The sequence below is a fragment of the Falco cherrug genome, chromosome 9, assembly GCF_023634085.1.
Source record: "Falco cherrug isolate bFalChe1 chromosome 9, bFalChe1.pri, whole genome shotgun sequence".
Classification (NCBI taxonomy): Eukaryota; Metazoa; Chordata; class Aves; order Falconiformes; family Falconidae; genus Falco; species Falco cherrug.
Window position 1 is genome coordinate 46,636,521 of NC_073705.1, and position 23,653 is coordinate 46,660,173.

Sequence of the window (23,653 nt, forward strand, 5' to 3'; positions counted from 1 at the left end):
ATCTTAATTCTACTTTTTCCTCAGCTTCAGAATTACAGCGACAAATTTTCCTTTCAGAGCACCATGTGAGCAGCAGCTGTAATCACCAGGACAGGACACGTACACGGAAATCAGAATGTTAAACTCCTGTGGAGAATTTCTTTTGCCTTCTCTTATACTCCAGGAAGAAGCATTCTACAGACAAGAAATCAAGGTGATTTTATCTTCACGGTGCCTTAGGACAACTGGTCCAGGTGCCGTGGGGTATTTGCATAAGAGCTTTCTTCTTGGAAAAAATGCACTGTTGAGGTTATGAAATGCTGGAATATTCTGAAAGAAAGAGTTTAAAGAAAACAGCTAAGCAAGCAGCATTACTTGAGAAGAGATAACGAGTAGGGAGAGGAAGGAGATGGGAGGTCAGGAACTCTCCAGAGTCCTTTGGGAAGCTGTTTTCAGTAACACAATATGCAGAATGCTCTGTATCACCTAGACTATATATTATCTCATCTCTCTCTCTCTGACATCTCCTCTCATCCAGGCCTGGTTTCCATTTTGACTGAAGTAACCTGTTCCTCATCGACTTCCTTAGCTCTCATCTCTTTTCTTTCTTAGTCTTGGAGCTGTCTCACTTTTTTCATTCCGCCAGACCACGTCTCCCTTAGTCATCTCAGAGCCCTGAGCTCTCTTCTACATCCCATTTCCATTTCTAATTGCACCGAAACCTCTACTTAAGCTACTGAGCTCAAAAACGGCCATGGTTTTCACCACATGAACCTAACACGTAGCAAAGTCTATTCTGAAGTGAACACCAAGAACTTCCTTCTTCTGCAGTAAAACCACAACCTGCTGTACCTACAGCATCAGAAAACTCACTGAAAAAGGTCACAGGGTAGCAAAGGTGTTTCCGTGTCACTGATGAGAGCAAAAGATAACTTTGTACACCCAAGCTAGGCAGCACAACCATGCTGTAATAACCACTATTAACAACAGCAGCCACATTTTCCCTGCTTGGTACTCTTGGCCGTTGCATGTTGCCTAAAGGCAAGTGGCACGCGCCTTCAGCAGAGCTACATCTCAGCTCACATTCAGAATCTACCTAAGGCCATAGGATCTTTCAATCTTTCGTAATTGCCAGGAAAATAAAAAGTATATTTTAAACCTTCAAAAATCTACAGAGCTGTTTTATGATTAGGAGCACTGCGTACATGGTGAAAACAGTTACAGAAAATGCCAGGTGTGTGTTTTGTTTTTAATAATATACTGGTAGTAGCTTCCCCATTTTTCTCCTTCAATGGAATAAAACTATTTTACTACACCAATACTTTATCTTGAATGAGGGTACACATAGTTTAACACAGAGCTGGAAATTGTTAAAACAATACTGAAAATCTCTGGGTTTATGAGTTGTGTTCTAGCTAAAGCTCAGGCATTTGGAAAGCAGCAGCAACCAACTCATTTACTCAGCAGTATATTTTCCCACTTTTAGCATATTATTTATTCATCAATTTTATATTGCTGAGCGCTAGAGTGGAGCATTTCAGATGAAAGCAGAAAGGACAAAGTGTGGGTGGATAGACACAAAGTGCTTGTACATGCCACACTGCCTGATTGGAAAAAAGGAGTTACTCATAAATGGGACTTCTGAGACAAGTCTTAGGCACAACTGTGCTTCCTAGTCCTGTAAAAACTAGAGACAGCCTCCACTCCGCTGCAGGTAGAACTAGTACGAGTAGCAAATTAATTGTTTCTGATTTCCAAGACTCATCTAGCACTAGCAGAGGGCCTGATCTTGCAAGATACATCCTTAGCAGCTGTGAACTTCATCCTGACAGATCACATGAAGAAGCACTGACTCCACTACATTAAGCAAGATCAGTTACTTAATGTAATTGATATGCTGGAGGGGGATCTAGAGGAGCTCCCAAAGGTCCCTTATGAAAATTTATGCATGTCTGAGGGAAGAATGGATGGTCTCCTTCTCTTAGGTTGAGTCAATTTCCTTTGGACACTCCTGAATCTTTTCAGTAAAAAGCACTTGTTAAGTCCCAGGGATATAAAAGTATATCTGAAGACCTTACTTCTGGGGTTTATTTAATGGACGGATTACATCAAAATGTCAGCATCTGTAAGCAAATTGCCAGGACAGAAAGATGGTGAATCCCACAGGAAAATCTTTGACTCCATACCTGCTTAAACTACTGGAGGTATAAGTTCTGTGACTAATTAAAGCTGATAAGCATATACTTTGCTACCAGTTTGGAGCACCCCTCCTCTTGCATAAAATTACATATTTCTATGAAATACCCACTGAGATGTGTTAAGACATTAATATATGCTAGTCGCCCTCCTCTAAAGTATATATAAATACACACACACTTCAAATGGTTACACACATGCAAAGATAAATACAAATAGATACAAATAAGTGGAGAGCCTCTTGCAGTGACATCTATAGGTCTCCTGGATCACCTTCCCTTCACTGTCTGAAGCATTTGCATTTAACCCGTTAACTAAACACTGACTATTTTGGATTTTGAGAGGTGTCCATTTATATGCCCAGAAAGAAACCTTTAAGAAAAATTAACACACAATATGACTGACTGGAACAGCAGAAGGTGTGCAGTGGCGTGAACACCACCACTAAAGAGATGTGAATCAAAGTAACAATCTGGGGAATAAAGTTGATGAAGATATTTATTCCTCTCCTTGAGTTTTTAAAATGGCATTTTCTTTTGAATACCATCTTTCCACCTTCACAAGAAATACAGCGTACATCTATCTGCATGTGCACATGGGTGGACAGGCTGAGCATTTGCATTTTTTTTCTTGTTTTGAAGTTAAAATTCACATTTTCTTTTTAAAGAGCACTATACACTATACATGACATCATTCAACTACGATTTCTTCCAGAAATAGTACTTGCTGTCAGTTTACACACACTAAACACTATGGAAATTCAAAGAGAAACAGAATATTGCCGCTGCCTCACAAACAGGCATGTGTGATGTGTGTGCCCTTTCTCTCAACAAACAACTTTGCCACTGGAACTTTACTACAGGGCAAGGCAGAAATTATGGAAAATGAAGGTGATGTCCCAGAAAGCCTCCTACTCTTTTAAATCAAACTGTTACAAGCACAAGATGCCTCTTACTCTACAGGGGTGGGTTTGGGGCCATTCACTGATAGTTAAACTTACAAGATGGGTCCAAGTCAGTGAATTGCCCTTAGCAAATCAAGCGGACCAGGTCAGCACAGTTACAGTGCTGTCACCAATAGAATACTGTTCTTAAATTTTGCTTTCTTAAGATACATAACCACAACAGCAGCTTTGCCAATGCCAGAGACAGTCAGAAACAGATGTAAAAGACATACACAGGATTAATTGCATCTTATCATTCTGCACAATGGGCTTAACGTTTGCTCTGTTGCAACTTCCTACATTTTCCATACTAACCTTAGGTCTGCCACCGAGTAAAACGTCTCCAAGGAGTGTGCTTTTGAGCAGGAAGCGCTTGCTGCTTTTAAGCAAGTTTTACTTCCAGGAACTAGAGAGAAAGGAAAGTTTTCCAGCTGAACCATTACTACAAAATCTAGATGACAGTGGCTAGTGGAAATCTGGTGGCCAGGGCTTTAATTATCTTGTTTGTTGGGTCAGTTGCATACACTGAAGACTGCATACTGCATGTACCCGCAACAGTCAATGTATTTTCAGTTGGCAGAAAGGCCAATAATTGGATAGGAGTGAGAAACAACTATTCTCATCTTTGAGCCTTTCCTGCGACTTTATTTACAAAGAACAAAGGCAGAACAAAGAGAAAAAACTTGAAAGGTTGGTTTCTGTCTTAAATCAGGTTCCACAACAAAGCCTATAGGGTTGCTATTCCAGTGGCTTTCCTGAATGCTGAACACATGCTTTGAAAGCTGAGATAAGTATCTGTAGCTTGTAGACTTTTTTTTTTCAATCTGTATTCAATGGAGCAACCAGAAACCACTCGCTTGAAAAATCCCTGGGCTTAAAGCAGGGACCCATCCATCTGAGAGGGGGCTATCCACCGACAGTTTTCCAGTCAGCCACAGGGATAGTCCACCTTTCTGTTGTGATGTAGTAAAGCCAAGCTACAATTTTAGGCTTTTAAATAAAATGTTCAATGGTGGATTTTCAGAATTACTACCAATATAAAATGGATACTTCTGTTTTTACTTCAGAAGACATTGCTTATTTTGAACACTAAAGCCACTTAAATCAGCTGCTGTTCGGTCAGACCTGCATGTTTCTGTGCTGAAATTTCCTGAAGCACCTTCCCTCTCCTTCTGTCTATTTATTAACCATACACTTCATCTGAAATTCAGAAACACAAAGATTAAAGTTACCCATACACCACATAAAAGTTTTTCAAATACATCCCTAAGTGTTTGACACTATACATGGATCAAGTAGTTCATACTAATTAAAGCAAAAATAAATCCATAAAAATCAGTTTAAAACTAATTTCTAATAAATAAATGTAGCAAAGTGTGGGCATTTAATCATACATGAATTGTCTATTGAATTACAAGCCCATCTCAGTAATTATTTTATTTACGTTGGTTTAATACCATTTATTCTGTAGACAATATCACAATGTTGAGATTAACCTGATTAATTAAAATCATGACAAAAGACAATTTTAAACTCTTTTCTCATGGTTTCATTTAGAAGCACTTTATCCATATAATGCAGGGCAATATTGTCAGTACAGCTCTTTGCTTATGTAAATGCCATTAGTCTCCTCAGACATCATTCAGGAATGTCCCTGAATATAGATGCACAGGTAGACAGAAAGATTTTTAGGTAAACAGGGATGTAGGAAAGGACTGGCTGGTGCCCCATGACAGAAAGGCATTTTAACCCGTGGAACTGAACTGGAAAGCACATTTCAGTTCCTTGGTACTGTGTGACTCTGAGAAATGGCTTGGTCATAGCAAAGCCCCTGTTTCTTGCCTTTCAAAGAACTAAGTAACAAAAATGCTTCATCTCTTATGCACCAATCTATAAAATTAGACTACTTGACAAAGTTCTAAAATTTTCTCAAATTCACTTAAAAAGAACCCCAAGGCAACCCCAAAAAACTGCCAGCAGCAGCCAGGGAGCTACATCTTCATCAGGGCATGGCAAGAAAAGAATTAAAATCTTAGTAGCAGACATTGGTTTATATATATAACATCATACCAGAATGAATTAATTCCCTTAAATGCACAGGTGCCACTTCCTTAAGTCCTCCTTGTTCATACTGCCAAAGTAGAGAAAAAAACAGCTATTTGAATCTACACCACAGCAGGGAACTAAGTTTATATCTGTTTTTCCCCTCTAAAATACCTGCATCAATGAGCTCTGCTTCTGCCCCAGATTCCTTTTAACGCTATCCAATTAATAAATGACAATATAACCACCCATCAGAAACTGATGCTCAGAAGAATAACTTCATATTTAGAATAAGCATTTGACTTAAAATTTTTGTTAGCAAGATAGTATGACATGAAAACCCACACAGAAATTGTGTGCATTTTCAAATTCAAAAGCTGAATTACCTTCAATGCAATGAAAACCTTTTTGTAGTGATTGACATGTACAAAAGAAAAAAAATCCCGAATAGCTGGTTTAAAAACCAAAACATTTATCTTGCTTAGTATCAAAGTGAAACAAAAGATTTCTTGTCATATCCCACCAGCCAAATTTCACTTCCTCCAAACCAGAACACTAAACTAAGAACAAAAAGTTTGACCCAGATGTGGTTCATAAATTTGCTGGCACATCCACTGAAAGCCCATAAAGCACACATACTGCTAGACTTGACGTCAAGAAGTTATAAATCAGTTCAACACAAAAAACAGCTGAAGGACTCCGACATCAGACAGAAAAGTTCAGCAGCAAATTGGAAGCTTGGTTGCAGCCAGCTGCACACGTACGGATGGCGCTAGCATCTGTGAATGGCAGGCGTGCCGACACAATATGGTGGCCTGGGCTTTTAACCTGTCTGTCTAACAGATTTTCCAGTTGAAAGCAGTTTTCTGTCTCCAGCTAGCTCAGCTGCTCTCTATGAATATTTTAACTCTCATAAAAAATAAACCACCTCTACCCTGCAAGTATGGCTTTGTGAGGGGCTGCCCAAGGCACGTGTACAAGCTGCCTAATTTCGCCGAAGAACTGCAAGAAACATCGATTTTAGGACTCACAGGTTTGGATTATTTAGTGGGTATTTTCTGGGCGTGCTTGGTCATTCACAGAACAAGCCTGATAAGCTATGCCTTCCTGTAAATTTTGTGTGATGGCATTACCTTCTGGTGCATTGCCATCTTTTCCTTCTGAAGAACAGACATCAAGACTACGATCCTTCTGGGATCCCTATCCCAGATCCAACAACCTCAGCCTTCCATATTTCATTGGAAAAAGGAAACCAATTTCATCTATGTCCTAGGACAAAAGTTCTTGGAAGCATTTGTCACAGTCTCCACATCATCTTCGTCACTTTTTCCCCCTCCAGCTCATCTGTTTATTACTGGTTCCCAAGGCTGGCTCCTGGGCTTTCTATCAAACCTCAGCAGCCCCCTGCATCCTTCAGTTTCTTTCCTCAGCCACTTTGTTCAGTCACTCCTTGACATATTGTTGCTTTTACGCCTTCCTCTTAGTTCAGAGGGCTCTCAGGCCCTTTGCCTAGCCAATCTCTGTATATGTACCTGTACAGTAAATTTCCCACAAGCCATAAAACCTGAATTATCAAACAGGAAAAAAGTGAAGCACACTAGAAGACATAAACTGTAGCTGCACTATGTATTAATTCACTTATAATGGTGTTCTTCAGAGCCAAATGCATAAGAAAAAAATTTAGTAGTGAAGAGTATCAAAAAGCAGAGCTATCTTATGTTGTATTAAAAAGATCATACACATCATCTGAGTTTAATATATTAATTTAAAAAGCTGGTGATTGCGTAAGACTTACTGCACTGCTCGAGAGTTGAAACATGCTGTTAACGAGAAAATTCCATTGAGACAGTAATTAAAAATCTTCAATAATTTAATAGACAAGTATGACATCACTGTTTTCCATTCCCTCACACTTCTACATTAGCATCCACCCAATTGCTTCACCTCACAAGGCAGACAGTGGGTCAGTGACTGTGGAAGTGAAAGCAAATTCGTTTTCAAAGGATCTGCTACTCCCATATGACTTTTAATTTGTCTTTTATTCTTCTGGGCAGATAATTAAAACAGCTTCACGTGATGAAATTGGCAGTCAGCATAGACAACAAAAGCTACGTCACCATTACATCCTAACACATTATAAAGCCACAAGCAGTATGGAAACAAACCAAAGCAATGGCATAGGAAGAGCTGGCTGACTGAGATCACCCAGTTCCTCAGCTAACTTCTTCAATCCAATAACATACTTTAATTTATTGTGCCATCCTAGTCCTTTCTTTAGGGGTTCAGTGCTTGTTCTTAAGCACTAGCACATTGAAGGAGCTCTGTAAAACACCACTTTCATTAACTTTGGTTCACTACCCCTGCTTTGTAGGACTGATAAATTCAGCTTGTACTGCAGTGGATGTTTCAGTCCTACCTGTGTAATACCTCTTTTTATTGTTGTTTTTTTTTTTTTCAACTACTAGTTTGACTTTTTTACTATACTTCTGAAAGAGCACATTTTTCCTAATAATAATGTTTAAAAAATCAACAACCAAGAATTTATTTTAATTTGACAGTTTCTCTGTTGCAAGCCAAACAATGAGAAGTAGCTGTTACAACTGCTTGTATCTACATTGTTAAAACAATACAAAAGTGGGGAAAACATGATAAAACCCACAACATATCACGTAGAGCAGGTGTGCGCTAAAAAGTTGCCTTGAAACCCTTGCATGAGTTGACTCACTACTAACAGAAGAAGATTTCTGTTTTCCTGCCTTGCCCCCCTTCCCCCAACTTATTCCCAGCCTTCCCAGCTTCGTTCTCTCCTAAAATACTTTCCTCCTTCCCTCTGGCCGCTCTGGACGGAGGGGGAGAAAAGAGCTGAGGGTTTCTTTATTTCTTCATTGAGATCAGCAAGCTACTGAGGAAAATGAGGTAAAAAAGGGGGGCCTGTCTTCAAAATGGCAAGAAATCATTTCCTTCTGGCAGCAAGTCAAGGAGATGGTATGGATGGATTTAGGTGGTGGAGTCCCCACCCCACACTACTGCGGCAAAGCCCCCACGCTGCCGGCTCCTTCAGCAGGGAACAATGAACAGGGGAGGTGGCAACACAAGGGAGCTGTGGCCACCACAGATTATGGAAGTGGAGAAGAAAGGGAAGAGAACTGTGCAGGTGATACAGAAAACAGTTTCCAGGAACAGCAGGGAAAATTCACAACACATGGCTGCCTCACGCTGACCTCCTTCAGCCCACGGAAGATGTTTACCTAGCCAAATGCCAACAGCCCAGGACTAGCTTGCTTCATGATTCAACGAAACACCGATGTCAACAGCTAGATTCCAAGTGTGAGAGAGACGTACTTCTCCATACTCCTTAATAAGCCTGACTTTTTACAGCTGACCTACTGAAAGGTCCCAGGGCACTGTGCTGACAAGTCTGCAGGCCACAAACCCAAAACACCTACTGCCAGCAGAGCGCTAAGAACTTTCTGTCTAGTCATTTCAAAAGCAAAATGTATTTGTTCCTTGCAGACAGCTGACAGCATCTAATGCGCTGACCTCCAGAAAGCACGCTGCAGACTAACCCAAAGACATCGTGTCCTAGAAAACTGACATCTTGACTGCAGGGACAGCACGACCCTTGTCGCTTGTGGAGCTGCCTGTGCTGCCCCTCTGCCCTCACGGGGTGTGGTGAAAGCTGCGTGGCTGCTTGTTTGCGACTGCAGCAGTTCCTGTGGCAACCATTACTTCATATTGTGTCACAGAAAAAAACATGAATAAATGTGATAAAGGCAAATGGATTGAAGAGGTTACAGTGCAATCAGAGTTACAGAGGTTAGAGTGGTTAGAGGTTAGTAGATGTCACCTACAAAGCAGTTTCATACTATAGCATAAATGCATATACTAGAGTGTAAAGAACACAATGAATAATGGAAGGTTTCCTATGGGGCAGCTCCAAGGAAAAGGCTATTAGATATTTAGTTATGGCTAACATACTCGATGGTTTATAGATGCTTTTTTCCCCAGTTTCAAATAGGCAGGTATCCACATCCCCCAGTTTTTAACAAATGCTACTCATATGCCTCCCTATGGGCAGAATTAGGAATACAGCCAAGAACTAAATGAGCAGGAGAAAAAATAAAAAAATAATTTCAAAAATGCATTTCTACTGCTGGAGGGGATCCACAAATGCACAAGGGCATTTGGGTACCCGGGTGAGCCGTGGCAGAGGAGCGGAGCAGGTGCTGCCCTGCGCACCAGCGGACAGTCGCTCCCCTCCAGGGCACTCCGCCTGGCACCTCCAACAGACACTGGGGTCTCACATGCTCAGAAATAAGAATCACTGGTGCAGGAGGCCTCTCTGCTGTGTTGAAGTGCTTTAATGTGGTTTCCAATTCCCACTAATAGCAGTTAGGACAGCCTTAGGCTCGCAGCCTTTGCAAGTTTGGCAGGTCTGGATCCTGCCCTTGCCTTCTTTTTGTGAAGTTTTTTGAGAAATTCTGACAAGTCACGCCAGCAGAAGTTTGACTGATGTCTGCCATATCAGCCTTTTGCTGTGCACATTGAGGGCTGGAAAAAGGAGGAAGGGGAAAATACATAAAGTTCCAAAGACATTTTTTTCTATGCAAATCTCATTTTTCTACAACTTTTAATGAGTTTTTGAATAAACCTGTTATCAACAGGCATATTATGTGAATTAATGCAAAGCACCAGAATGAAATGTAAAATGTGTTCAAAAAGATAAAACAGGGCAGTGTTATTGGCTGTCACTTGTTTCACTGAAATACTGCGTTCCTTATACAGTACCATCAAAGCTCATCATCTCATTATTTTTACTTGCTTTACTTCCCTATAATACATTTACATAAAGAATAAAATGTCGTAATTCTATGTGCTGTGAATGGGACTCGATAACAAGGCAGGGAGAATGCCTTTGCACTTCATAAAGGAGAGCTCAAAAAAGATGTCTCTGAAGGAGGAAGTGAACTGCAGAATGCATTCATCAAAAACAGTGAAAACAGCATCACATCCGATAGGAAGCGAGCAGTTCTGGGACATTTGTCAGGCTCCAGGCCAAACGTTGTCTCATTTACTCTGATGAAATCCAGAGCAACTTCATGTCACTAATTTTGTGCCACCTTACCCGCAATCAAACACTTCTTCAGAGGTGCAAGTTCTCCATCAAAATATATTGACTTCTTTCCCCTGTGATGTGACCTACCAAAGATGACACCAGACGTAGTCATAAAGCCCAGTACTATTCGTAGCTATATAACCAAACCAAAATCCAATTTAAGTTCCTTCTTCAGTGAAGATGAAACTCTCTTCCTCTTCCTAAAAAACTTCTGATACACCAGAACAAGGTGCAATACATTAGGTACGTACTGTTTTAATAATTAATTATCAACAGTTTTCAATAACGCTACACAACATCATTTATAACTTCAATGGTAATTTCACAAGACAGTAAAAATAACGGTGCCACCATTATCAAACCAAGCCTGCTTTTGCACAGTGTGCTACATAATCCTCAGATACTGATTGCTTTCTTGGTTTGACACTACATGAGAAAGAATATCGTACTAGTGGTCGTAACTTGGTTTATGGATCACTAATTGGTTATTCATTGAACAAGAAGGTACATCCAGCTAAAATACTCCCTTCCTGCAGAATGGAGACATCCATTCTGAGAAGATGGGAAACGAAATGCTACTTCACAGTCCTAGCCATAAGGAAATTTACATTAGCATAAATCCTTAAAAACTCCACTATTTCAATGTGTAGAAAGGCAACCTGACAGCAGAATCTTTTTAGCTGATTACACAGCATCATGACCAAGGTCTTCAAAGATTAAAATGTTTGAATTTTGTTACTACTTTGCTTTCACTATGTTTACGGACAACTGTTGTGGTTTAACCCCTGCTGGCAACTAAGCCCCCACAGCTGCTCACTCACTTCCCCCTGGTGTGATGGGGAAGAGAATCAACAGGGTAAAAGTGAGAAAACTCGTGGGTTGAGATAAAGACATATTAATAAGTAAAGCAAAAGCTGACACGCAAGCAAAGCAAAACAAGGAACTAATTCAGTGCTTCCCACGGGCAGGTGGGTGCTCAGCCATCCCCAGGGAAGCAGGGCTCCGTCACGTGCCGACACTGACTTGGGGAGACAAACACCATCCCTCTGAATGTCCCCCCCATCCTCCTTCTTCCCCAGCTTTACATGCTGAGCATGATGCCATACAGTATGGGACACCCCCTGGGTCAGCGGGGGTCAGCTGTCCCGGCCGTGTCCCCTCCCAGCTCCTGGTGCCCCCCAGCCCCTCGCTGGTGGGGCGGTGAGAGGAGCAGAAAGGGCCTCGGCTCCGGGCAGGCTCTGCGCAGCAGTAACCAAACAGCCCTGCGCTGTCAGACCTGTTCCAGCACGCATCCAAAGCACGGCCCCACACTGGCTGCTGGGAAGTAAATCAACTCTACCCCAGCCAAAACCAGCACACTGCTACCCTGTGCATCAGAAGACATTTTGAGGAAAGGCTTTCTTCTTTGAAGAGTTGCATGTAGTAGATGAATTACACACTAATTAACATTGCGAGAGATGAGATACATGAGGTTTCTTTTCTTCCACTTGTTCCTAAAAGCCACTATTAGCCACATGTCAAAACAGACCAGTACTAGACTGTACGTTATGATCAGTGCATAGATACCAACTCTCAGCTGTGTTTCCAGATTTGCTGTTTCAGGCACAGCTGTTCGGATTCCTTCTTTTTCCCAGCAGAGATGCCAAGATAGTAACCCACCCCCATTTGGATTGGTAGCTACTGACTTACAAAATTAAAACCGTATTATCCTTATATGCTAGGAGATCATTTGCATTCATGGTTACTGCCAAAGATAACACAGCAAAATTAACATAAGAACCTCCACAAGGTCATTTCTTCCCTCAACTTGTGGCTTTAGTATTTTAAATATCATTAATTTAAAATGATACTTAACCTAGGGTCAGAAGGTCCCAAATAGAAGATCTTAGGAGTCAAACGTCTTCATGTCAAAGCTCCAGAGAAGTTTGACTCTGCAGAAACTGATGTTGTAGAAGTTAACAGAAGTAAATTGAAAAATAAAATGCAACAAGCATGCAAGAGGAAGGCCTGGTTTAAACATACATTCTCAATAAGATTCATAGATACCAAGAGACGCAATAGCAGTGGTTTTGTCAATGTCCTGATACTGACCAAATGGGTTTTGTGGTTTAAAAACCAGAAAACAAATCTAACCAGAGCAGAATTGTATCAAATGTGAAGTTCTCCTAAAACTACTAATTTGGGTTGAATGTTCTTTCTACCTTGTGAAATTCTCCAGTGTATTTAATATGCTCTGAGGACCAAATATTTTTTTTCCTGCTCGGGAAAGAACATATTTCCCGAGCTGATCTGCATACAGGACAGACTTCTGAGAGCCTGCCACTTTTCTTTTTTGCAGCTTCTTCCTTCAGATGGCCAAGCTGTGAGTCTTGGCTGCCTTGTCAGATGATGAGGAATGGCTATAGTTATCAAGAGAGCAACTACTTCAAACCAAGTTCACAGAAGTCAGCAGTCCCAGCTGACATCACAGACAGATGAAGTGAATGCACTGATAAAAAAGGTGGTATTCAAAACCTTTCCTAGTCACAATATACAGTGTGGGCTGGCATATGCACATACACTTACTTCATGGAAATATATCTATTTTTACAACATTTTAATTAGGAATATATCTGTGGCCACAGCTCTGTAGGCTCAACTGGTAGAAAAAAATCTAACTGAACACTTGTTTAGACAAAATTTTGTTAAGCAAAACCTTTGCACAATTTTGCTTCTGTTGCAGCACAGAGCTGATAAATGTTAGAAGACTTAAAGGTGCTATGGAACAGAACTGTCTGCAGGCCAACATATGTACCTGTCACCAAATTCAAGAGGAGGAGGTGATACTAGAGTAGTTCTAACCTTGATTATCCAAGCTGCAGGAAAATGATTTGGTATGACTAGGCTGTTAGGCACTTCATCAAAGATATCTTCCTGAACAAATACATTTACAATTTTCCAGGCCACGTTCTCAGAAGATTTGCTTATTTCCCTCTTCTCTCTTGCTCCTTTAATTTTCAACTAGCATAGATATTTTGTACCTACCACAACGTGGAGGTTCAATTCACTAATGAGAATTCAGCTCTAATGCATTACTCTTTGCACTCCATCGCTGGGATTTAAATCCCAGCTGGATGTTCATATTCATGATGAGACTGCAATTATTTCTGGATGTCTGTTGTATTAACATGAGAACTTTGCTTTCAGCAAGAAGGAGAGAGGTTGTAAATTCTCTCTATGCGAGCATCTGAGATAGTAAGAATCCAGAAGAACTTTAACTATCCATCATCCATAGGATCCAGAAGAACTCTGGGTTCACTTCCAAAAGATGCATTGTAAGAATCCACATGGGATTTCTCAGGGTTTTTATAATGAATAGAAATATTCAGATGAAGAACTTTCTCGCATACAACTCCTTGTATGTAATATTTTGCAGGAGTATTGCTTTCCAATAACATTCCTGCAACACGGAACTTGCCTGGGTGGCAATGAGACAAAGCTCCTCTGAAAGTATTGTAACTGTCAGTCCTCAAGCCAAAAAGATATCTGATAGCCTACATTTACTCTAGCTGATTGCTTTTAGGTTGGTAATGTATCAAAGTCGAGCTGTGTTTTAATTTGCAGACCTCTCAAAATTAAATGTAACTAGAATTTATAATCGGTAAATATTGAAATTTAGATAATTTATTAGACTGAGATTCTCAGGTTGAGAAATTGAGCTTAGAGCTCTCCCTGTGGCTAAATTATGTTAGTTTTATGCTTTCTATACCCTTTATATCATGAAAGAGTTAAAGAACCTTGTAATGAAGTGTCATGCAAACAAAATGCTCAAATACTGAGTATTTGTAACCATTCTGTGTAAAACAAAGTCTGTAAAGAATCTGTCTTAATTATGCATCGAGCAGTCACTGGTAGGTAAGTAGATTTTAATCAGAGACCTGATTGTCAATATTTTTGTACCTGATCCCTACTGAATTACCCTGTTACGTGTCTTTTCTCTAGCCAGTTAATACATCAAATTTACCTTTTTCCATTTTGAGGATGTAACACACTTCATACCAAGCCTCTATATGCTTCATTTTATAAAAAGGGAAATTACAGACTGTGTATATTGCATGTGATGAGAAATTATGACACTTGTTTCATTGTAATATCCTTTCCAGAAAAGCAGATCTGAGAGCAGAAGTACTCCAGCTATAGAAAGAACCAGAGAGCAAATCCAATGAGGGCAGCAGCAATTACTATGTATAACACAAGAGCCGGTATCTTGTCAGAGCCTTGAATGTAGGTGATAAATTACATTAGCAGAGCGCTGAAAAATTGCCTCCTTAAAATACAGTAGTAAGTAAAAAGGGAGCTGATACTAACTAGATGAGATCCAAACACAACACTCTTCTTTATCAAATTAACGATTATGGGACAACACAACATTATGCCTACCATGTGAACCTGACTAGAAATTAAAATTTTCCATCTTTTCGCTGTTTCAGGTCAGCAGCTACAAAATATGTTTGATTTGCTCTTGTATGCCTAATATTTGCTTAGGTGACAGCCTCTTCAATATACTACGGAGCTGAAAGGTTGAAGTGCTCTGAGCTTGTTTCAAGTCTTCCCCTTCCAAAACAACCAGGGGCAAAACACGCCATCCTTCTCCTTCTCCTGTCCCACACAAACCTGCACTCCAGGTGCCACTGTAGCCTACTGGGATTGATAGTTTGGTTTTCCTTCTCATCAGAGAAACATCTGCCCTTCTGTCCTAACTTTTATTTTCCTTTGGAAAACTATGATTTGCATCTGGGCTGGTTACCAGGGTGACTCAGCAGAACGTTTCTGCAGCATGTCCCTAGGTCTATAATACGAACTCTGATGTCATTTCCAATATATCCTTTCTCAGCAGAATCACCTGACAGTTCCAAGATGGGAAGATGGCCCTTGATCGTCATTATGCAGTCCCTTAGAGAGACAGACGGGTCCAAGCCAGAATCCCAAAGGATCTGGTGGATAACACTCTGAGCCTATCTCTAGAACTAGACACTGCAGCTTATGACCATTCATAGTTCAAATAAGCCTTCTGCTAGCATATATAAGGGAACTGGCAATTGATTTCCAGCAGGCCGTGTGTAGTCTTTCAGGAGTAGTAGATTTGTACCACTGTTGCTCTATTAATAAAGAGAAAGGGATAACGCTGATATTTTTACCACTACAGACCCCTGAATGATTATGCAAAGTGATGAATTTTCATGGCAAATACGGGGTATTAGTATTACAGGAAAACATTACCGGTAAATTATGAAAGAGAAAAAACATCTCCTAAATTTTGCTAACTCATCAAATTCCATCCAGTGGACATCTAAACAAACAAACAGCACACCCACATATGTCCATGTGGCTACAGAGTTTCCTTTCCTCCTCTGCCATCCACAGCTTTGGTAAAGCTGCCTGATGATATGAAATTTCATTATGAAAAACCGTTAGCCAAAAGCAGATCAAAATAACAATCAAACTATTTATTTTTTTTATATGTGTCAGTGGGCAGGGGAGTTCCTATTGACACTGAGCTACGCAGTAGGACAGACTATTGAAAATACCATACTTTCTACGGTCTTTTGAAATTTTGTTTCATTGTTCTGCACACTCATTCAACCTTCCACCTTTAGAGCTTTTTCAAACCAGTTGAACAAGTTAGCACATGGTTAGAACAGGGACATTCCCTAGCTTAAAATGCTTACATAGTGCAAAATCACCTGAAAAATAGGGATGGTGATGGTTTCTTTTTTCTTAAACAGTTTTCATTAGGAAAGCCAACTGTTCCTAAAGAAAAGTCCCAAAAGTACTCCAACACACCACTTCTGAAATGGGAAATTTAGCATTTTGTGATTCTAATACAGTGAACAAAGTTCACTAAACAAGTTGGGATAAATTATATAGATTATAGGAGATAATGGAAACAACAAATCATTCAGTATCTTGTGTATTGGTGTCACCGTAGTCCTCTTTGCTACATACATGTGAAATCCCAGTCCAGTGGATCATGTGGACAGCTCTAATATTCCAATAGAAACATTTTTTCAATAGCCATAGCTTCCCCTTCCTGCTGCTTGCTCAATTATACTGAAAAACTATATCAAACCAGAGACCATTAACAGCCTGGAAAATATGTGCAGCTTAACCACAGCAAGGTTAGACCAGCCAAACCCAAACTAACTACGTTAGAGCCACACAACAACATGCAAACCAATTTTAAGGAACCCAAGCTTAATTACTTACTAAAGCAAGCAAACAAATCAAAGCTTAAACAGTACTGAGAGTAAACAAAACAGACTCCCATGTAAGCTGAAGCATACTCTAAAAAAAAGCATCGCGCAGAAAATAAATGGGGTTGCTCAAGGCACTCTAACATCACCTCCTTACCTCAGGGGGCGAAGAAGACCCAGAACAAGAGCTGTATTGGTTCTTCAGATTCTGGTTATCTTTGTAAATATCAGGTTGCTGAGACTTACAGGGTTTGCTGCAGAACGGTGTATTTGGGACATGCAGGGTAGGTTTCCATTAGTGCAGAGCAAGGGGAGTGGGTCTGGGAAACAAACCCGCTGCTGCTAGGTCTCAGTGAGGTCCCACAGTGGTCCCACAAACTGATGGCTTGCTTGTGGCTGGTGTACAGCTTTTAGTTCAGTTTCATCCCAAAGAGATGCAGTTTATGAACTACGGGACCTCTCTGTGATGTGAATTAAAGTACGGGGAGTGGGGGTTCGCTTCAAAAGCCCAATATTCTTCTGAACTGCTAACACAGACACACCCACGGAGGTATGAAAAGGAAAATATTCCTTTATAGTTATGGTGGAATCAAAACAACAACAAGCTTTACAGGTTCCTTCTCCCGTTACAGTTTCATAATAGATCTTAGCCCAGATAATTTCTACCTGCAGTTTTCTGGAGTAGACAGGGAGTCACTGGCCTGATCGCCCTTTATATAGTGGACAGCTATGCAGATTTGGTTAATTAGGAAGTACAAAGAATTAAAATACAACATTCATTTGAAAGAACACCTATCACTTCTGTTGAAAATTGGAACAATAACAAGAAGACTGCACACAAACAGTAAGACACTTTGGCTGTCAACAGATATATGCAAAGAGAGGAAAAAGACAAATTCTCCAATGCAGAGAATCTCAAATAACTTTGCATTTCCTTAACATCCCTGAGCTTGGGAGGGGGGTAAACTCTGAACGCTTCCAACTATATCATGAATATTTCACACATCTCTAAGACTAACAGCACTTACACAGATCAGAGGGGTGCTATGAGGCTTAATTAATGTTTGCAAATCACTGTAAGACACGGGATGAAAGGTGCTACAAAATAGCAATCTCTCATTGGTACAACCTTCAAGAACAGACCTTCAGCTGGTGATAACTGTCAGTTCTATAGTCACTGAAGCTATCCAATTTATAAGCTCCTGCTCCTCAAATAAAATGGGGTTTGTAAGAGGACAAATACCATTCTTATTAGAAAGATATCTGCAGAATAAAACATCAGCTTATCAGCATGGTCCCTGCACTGACTCTGAATTTTAAGCTACATTTTACTTCTGACAAGTGCCTTTCTTAAACCACAAAAAAGGTCAGGTTTTGTGTTTTTTAACAAGTGCCTGACAACCCTAAGAACGAAAGGCTGTAGTTACTGCCAAATTCTGTCTTGTTTTCCTATATATCAAGTGTAAACATAATGATCACCACCTAAACCAGCTTAAGTTAAATAAAGGAGATAGACCCTTAGCTGACATACATGTAAAATGCAGTGGGACAGAGACAACTGGAGTAGGCACCCTGGTCGTGCCCACCAAGCCACTGGAATGTCAAAAAGAAAATAAATTAAAAAATAAAATAAAAAAAAAAAAGCAGTGCTTTTCTATCCTATGTGGCTTTGTCTATGAAGAATTTCTGATGCTCAGAAGGCTACAAAAAGAAAACACCACCAAAAATCACCCTACAGTTCCTCAGCCCTTATGACTCATGCTTGCAGGTGCAAACGGTTACCAGGGTGACACACATTCACAGGCGACGAGCTCAAAATCCTGTGCAATTTCTTACCACGTCTTGCAACAAGCTGCTGCACCAGAAGCCAGGATTCCTTCTGTGAGAGCTCAAGTAATTAACCCACAAGACATGCACTGAGAGAGCTTGTAATGGGAGTAAAAGTATCAAAAACGTGTTGGTTCCCTGCCTGTGTCTTTAATACCATCTGTCAGCATTGGCTATTACGGCTGCTTTCTCAGGCCAGAGTGCTTTTAAAAAGTTGTGGTCCTCTGAACAACAGGGAGCACTTCTTGCTAAGCTTATATGAGGGTTTTTTTTAATGGTCAGCTTTGTAACATCTCCGAGTCCTTCTTGAAAATATTTCTAAGCACTCGGTTTCCCTCTCTCATTCGTGTCCCCCCCAACCCAACAAAAAACATAAGCTTTTCTTCAATAATTACTTTTCAAGCTAAAAAATAGAATATAATCCAAAGTTCATTTAAGAGTATAAACCAAATCCTTGCATATTAAATGGTCAAAGAATCAACATAAGAAACCAGGTGAGCAAAGCAGACCAACTTGCTCTGTAACCATTCCTAAGGCTCTTTGAAGACTCTGGGAATCTCTCCTCAGGGACAATATTTGAGACTCACGCTTCTGTCACAGCTATCGCCACACCTGCAACCCTACATTTTGCCCAACTCCCCTGGTAATTGCAGATTCACAACATTAATACTGTTGCTATCTAGGAAAATGTATTTCTAATTTTACTACACCTACATGCAACCACACTGACAGAATCTAGCAACACTCGTGTACTTCAAAAGTTTTAAACGATGAAATAATAAATAATCACATGTATACATGCTCTTCCTTAGAGGATCCTCAAGCACTTTGTGAAAATATGATTTAAGTCTCACTGTGCCTCTCTGCGGTCACATTATTCGTACTTCATCAAAGGGGAAAATGTACAAAAAGAATAAGGGTATTCCCTAAGGTCACTTGGCTAGTCAGCTGCAGCACAGGGAGTTTAATTTATTGGATCTGAATTCCAGTCAACAATTCTGCTCCTTGAAACAACTAAACTCTTCGAGTTACATAGCACTATATGTTCCTGCACAACCCTGTACGTTTTCACTTCTGCGCCATTTGGGAAAGTACCATATATACATTTCAGCACTGTTCTCAACTTCAAAACATTTTGAGCATAATTAAGAGATTTCCTTATAATGAAGATGATTATAATAAAATACAATACAGCTAGGAGCCACGGGACAAAAGTCTGATACCATTCTGTGGAGATTCTGTAGATTAAGAGGCACACACCAAATCATGATCATAAATGCAACTAATTAGAAAGAGAAGTACACTTACATTGTCTGAAAAGACAATTATGCTAGAGGGGCTCTCCTTTTGTGGAAGTCATCTTATGACCAGCTTCTTTTTCTCTTGAGACACAAATGATATAAAATGTTCGTTTCTTAGATGAAAAGGTGTAAAAGGCATAATCGATAATCTCAATTATCACCAAAATAAATGCTTGCCTTCCTCCCCTCTTTTCTAGCTTACTAGTAGGAAGCACGCTGTAGAAGCCTAGGACAACGCCAGGGTAAGATAGCTGCATTTTAATTTAGACTTTGACAAGTCTTAGCACAGATTGCTTGAGTGATTCCTTCTGCCGAACAGGGACATACGCCGGCCAAGAGTCAGAGTGCCAGAACGCAGCCCTACAAGAAGCAGGCTTAAAAATCCTTGCTGTGCCTCATTCAAACCTCCAGTTCGCTTCTCCCTTGCAGTTTTAAGTTCCCCTTTGCAATCCTGATTTCTTACAAGAAGTAAAAGGCAGAGTAACGTTGTGAGGGGAACGGGAAGGCTACAAACAGAGGACTCATTCTGCTGTGCCACGCAAACAGCTGGTGAGCTTTAAAGGCACCTAGTACCAAAAATAATATCCTGTTTGGTCACAGAGAGGGCAAACCAACAACCCTTACCTAATGCACTCCAGATCAGCAAGGTTGTCTCAATTCAGCTTTCAGCACAAAAAAGATGAAAGTCAAGATAGTAACACGGACACAGGGGCATCTTTCAGGAAGTCCGGGCAGATTTCCTAGAAAGCATCTTCTGAAGTTTGGAACAGACTGTAGCCAAGTTCTGAGCATCCTGGGGCCAGCCTGGGACTGGAAACACACAGTACTTTTAGAATGAGGTAAATTTTCACTAGGAAAAGTTCCTCTGAGTAAGTAAAAACACCAGGCTGAACTTTTTAATTTTTATTGTTTTCTCTGTGCAGTTCACGTTAAATTGAAAGAGATGAAGGCATCCAATTCATAAGAAGTTGCCAGAGCAAGGTCAGGGTTTTAGGCAAACAAATGTCGACTCCTTTTGATTTTCAGACTTCTTAACATGTTCCAGTTACATTGGACTCCTGCATGATAACCTCTCAGCCTCCAGACTGTAAGCTTTACTTTTTCCTTTACTTTTAATTGGCCTCTCAGAAGTAGCCTGTGGATCTGGAAGAAGACTAGATCAAAAATGCCACAAGCAAATTTAGCAAACTCTTATCTCCTGAGAGGGTAACAAAGCAGCTCAAAGCGAAAACATAAAGTGGAGGCATAAACCGTCAGGAATTTGGTCTTAAAACTGTAAAGGGGACTCAGGTGGGGTGTACTACAAATGTGACTCAACAGGGCAGAGATTTCATCTTGTACATATAAAATAATGCAAAACACTAACCAGTAAAGGATGTTACAAATGGGTGCCAACCTCCTAAACAGGGTGGTGTTAATGATACCTATGCACAATATCATTAACATATAGAACATAATTTTCTTTTCAGGGGACTTTTTCCTGCAGTCATATTTAAATGCTGTCAGATGTTCATGTTTTTTAATCAATGCTCTTTTTTATGTGGGATATTATTTGGGAGGAATGATTGATTTAATAGTGATCTTAAAAATGTAGATTTATGACATAGGGCATTTCTGAATGTGAGCTCTCTGGTCTCACGGACTATACACTTATGTGTTTGGAGCTGGGGCAATCTCTCAAATCATCAAAGCTTGTCCCTGCTAGCTAGGTAAAGATCTCAATCTTTGAGTCCCAGCAGAACAACAGCCATTCCTGGAACTGCAGGTAATAGCATTATGATTGATTTGGCACTGAATAATCCAGGTTTAATGAGAATATTTCAGCTGAGGCTTAGAAGATGCTGCAGGGATGGTTGTGTGCAGCTTGGATTCAAGCAGCAGACTGCATTCCCAGGCCCACCGGTGTCACTGTATAGGGTGTGGATAAGTTGTTTACACACTCTGTGCCTTGATTTCTCTGCCTTGGTAGGAAAGGAAGCCCAAATCCACTGAAGTGTGTGGGAAGGACTGCCCATAACTCCTCCTGCCATAAACAAAGGGTGTTCACAACCATAATGTATTTTCTATTCCATAGCTAGTAATCTCTTCTTTACGAGGCATTTCATAGTTTTAAATGCAAAACCTTTAAATACATTATGGCAAAAAAAAACCCCAACCAACCCAAAAGCACAGCAATGAAATAACTCTAACAACAAATCAGTTCAGATAACATCTCTAACACGGCCTTGATTTTGCAAATCACTTGTGCATATATTTAACTATAAATCCTGGAATTATCATATTAAATCCAATGAGGTCTTTACTTGCTAAAGCACTTTGGTAGATTAATGGCTTTATTGTGATTTACATAGGCCTCTTCATTTTTCTTTTTTAAAACCACATTTATTATCAATGTTAAAACAAAACCAAACCACTCCATATGTAGCACTTGTGCTTATCCCCCTGCACATGAAAAGAAACACAAAATACACAAAATGGAAGAAACCTAGTGAGATCTACCACACTGTTTGGAGATAAACATTGTACCAGGGCTAGCATTCTGTATTTCTCAGTCAAAATAAGGGGTCAAGGTTTTTCACAGTAAACGTTCCATCTGTAAACAAATAATTTGAGATGCCTTGAAAGGCAACTCGACTTTTTGCAAATGATGGCTTTGTTAAGAAATGGATCATTGTTGAAATTACACAAGATTCACCACCAACTTCTGCTGTTACTGATGGCTTTTCAAAGGCTTGGTCAATGCCTTTGTTGTCAGTGTGGCAGGACCTTGTCCTTCATTATATATTCAGATTGGGTTTTTTACTATAACTAAAAGCTAAAAGTTAGAACTGAATATTCTAAAAGCACTGGGTTTCTCCACCATTTCTAGAATATAATTCCTTTTTGGATGAAAAATAAAACATCTTCTAAGCCGCACGAATTCAGACTACTTGGTTGACTTTACAATGTCTTGTTTTCTAACTTTACAGAGCAGCAGTAGTGTGCCGGGCACTCTTCACACAAGTAAGAGGAAAAGGGCTTTTGTTACTTTGATTACATCTTTCAGATTTGGTTTTCCATATTGCTGAAGCAGTCACGTACCTAATTTTTTAAAGTGCAGAGACCAAAGCAGATGTTTTCCTGCTCTAACCACTGTGGAACACCAAGTTCTTCTGTTTATATACTAGAGCATTGCAGATTTTCACAGCCCTGAATTCTACAGTCAACTTCAATTTGATGCTCACTCTCAAATTATTTCTTCTCTTCCATCAGTTCTTCACTTCCTTCTCCTTATCAGCACTCTCTGAGCTTATATTTATGTATTTGATTACCTGCTCCCAGAGGGATCACTACGGCATTTCCTCTGTTTCAGTCTTACTCTTCTGATTTGTCTGCTTCTCTCTACTTTTTACAGATGTCTTTGCCTCAGAATTCAGTATGCCTCCCATTATTTGCGTCATCAGCACATTTCAGCAGATTTCCATTGAAAACTGCACGACATTGAGATAAGAACCATCAAACAGCGGTGAGAACTTTGCTCACTTCTCCTCATTAACTCTGCTGGATTTGACAGCTTTGATTTGAGGTTTGCATTTTTGCACTCAACCAGTCGGAGAGGATTCCTCTGTCAGAGGAAGCAAGACATCCAAATCTGGCCAGCTTCTCTTACATGCAAACCAGTTTGCACAGTCTCTTCCTTCTACTCAGAGGAAGCCTCTTTTCCCATTCTGAAACCGCAACCCAGGAGAGATGATTCCCCATGAATAATACAGGACTATTAAAAACACTGAATTGCCACTTAAGAGGGCAGTAGATTTCCCAGAAGGATCACTTTTCATAGGGGAAAAATTGTTTACTTCCTTGCTACTGAAAGCACTTGTTTCTGCATACTTTAAGTTTGCAACAATTCAGAATACGCTGTAAATGCAAATGTACAAGTAGGTCTTTGGTTTATCAATGATATTTACCACAGCTAGACATTGGTTTTTGTCTTTCAACAGCAAAGCTACCAAAAGTTTCGATTAAAATAGATCCA

The 23,653-nt window shown here is 40.1% G+C and overlaps 2 long non-coding RNA genes across 2 annotated transcripts in view; one reads left to right on the forward strand and one right to left on the reverse strand.

Moving 5' to 3' along the window:
• Positions 1 to 23,456, forward strand: LOC114018189 (uncharacterized). Its single transcript, XR_003563624.2, has 3 exons — positions 1 to 193; positions 12,616 to 12,777; positions 23,033 to 23,456. It is a non-coding gene; the product is annotated as an uncharacterized LOC114018189 (long non-coding RNA).
• Positions 1 to 23,653, reverse strand: part of LOC114018188 (uncharacterized) — a 105,171-nt gene that overhangs the window by 5,167 nt on the left and 76,351 nt on the right. The window lies entirely within an intron of this gene.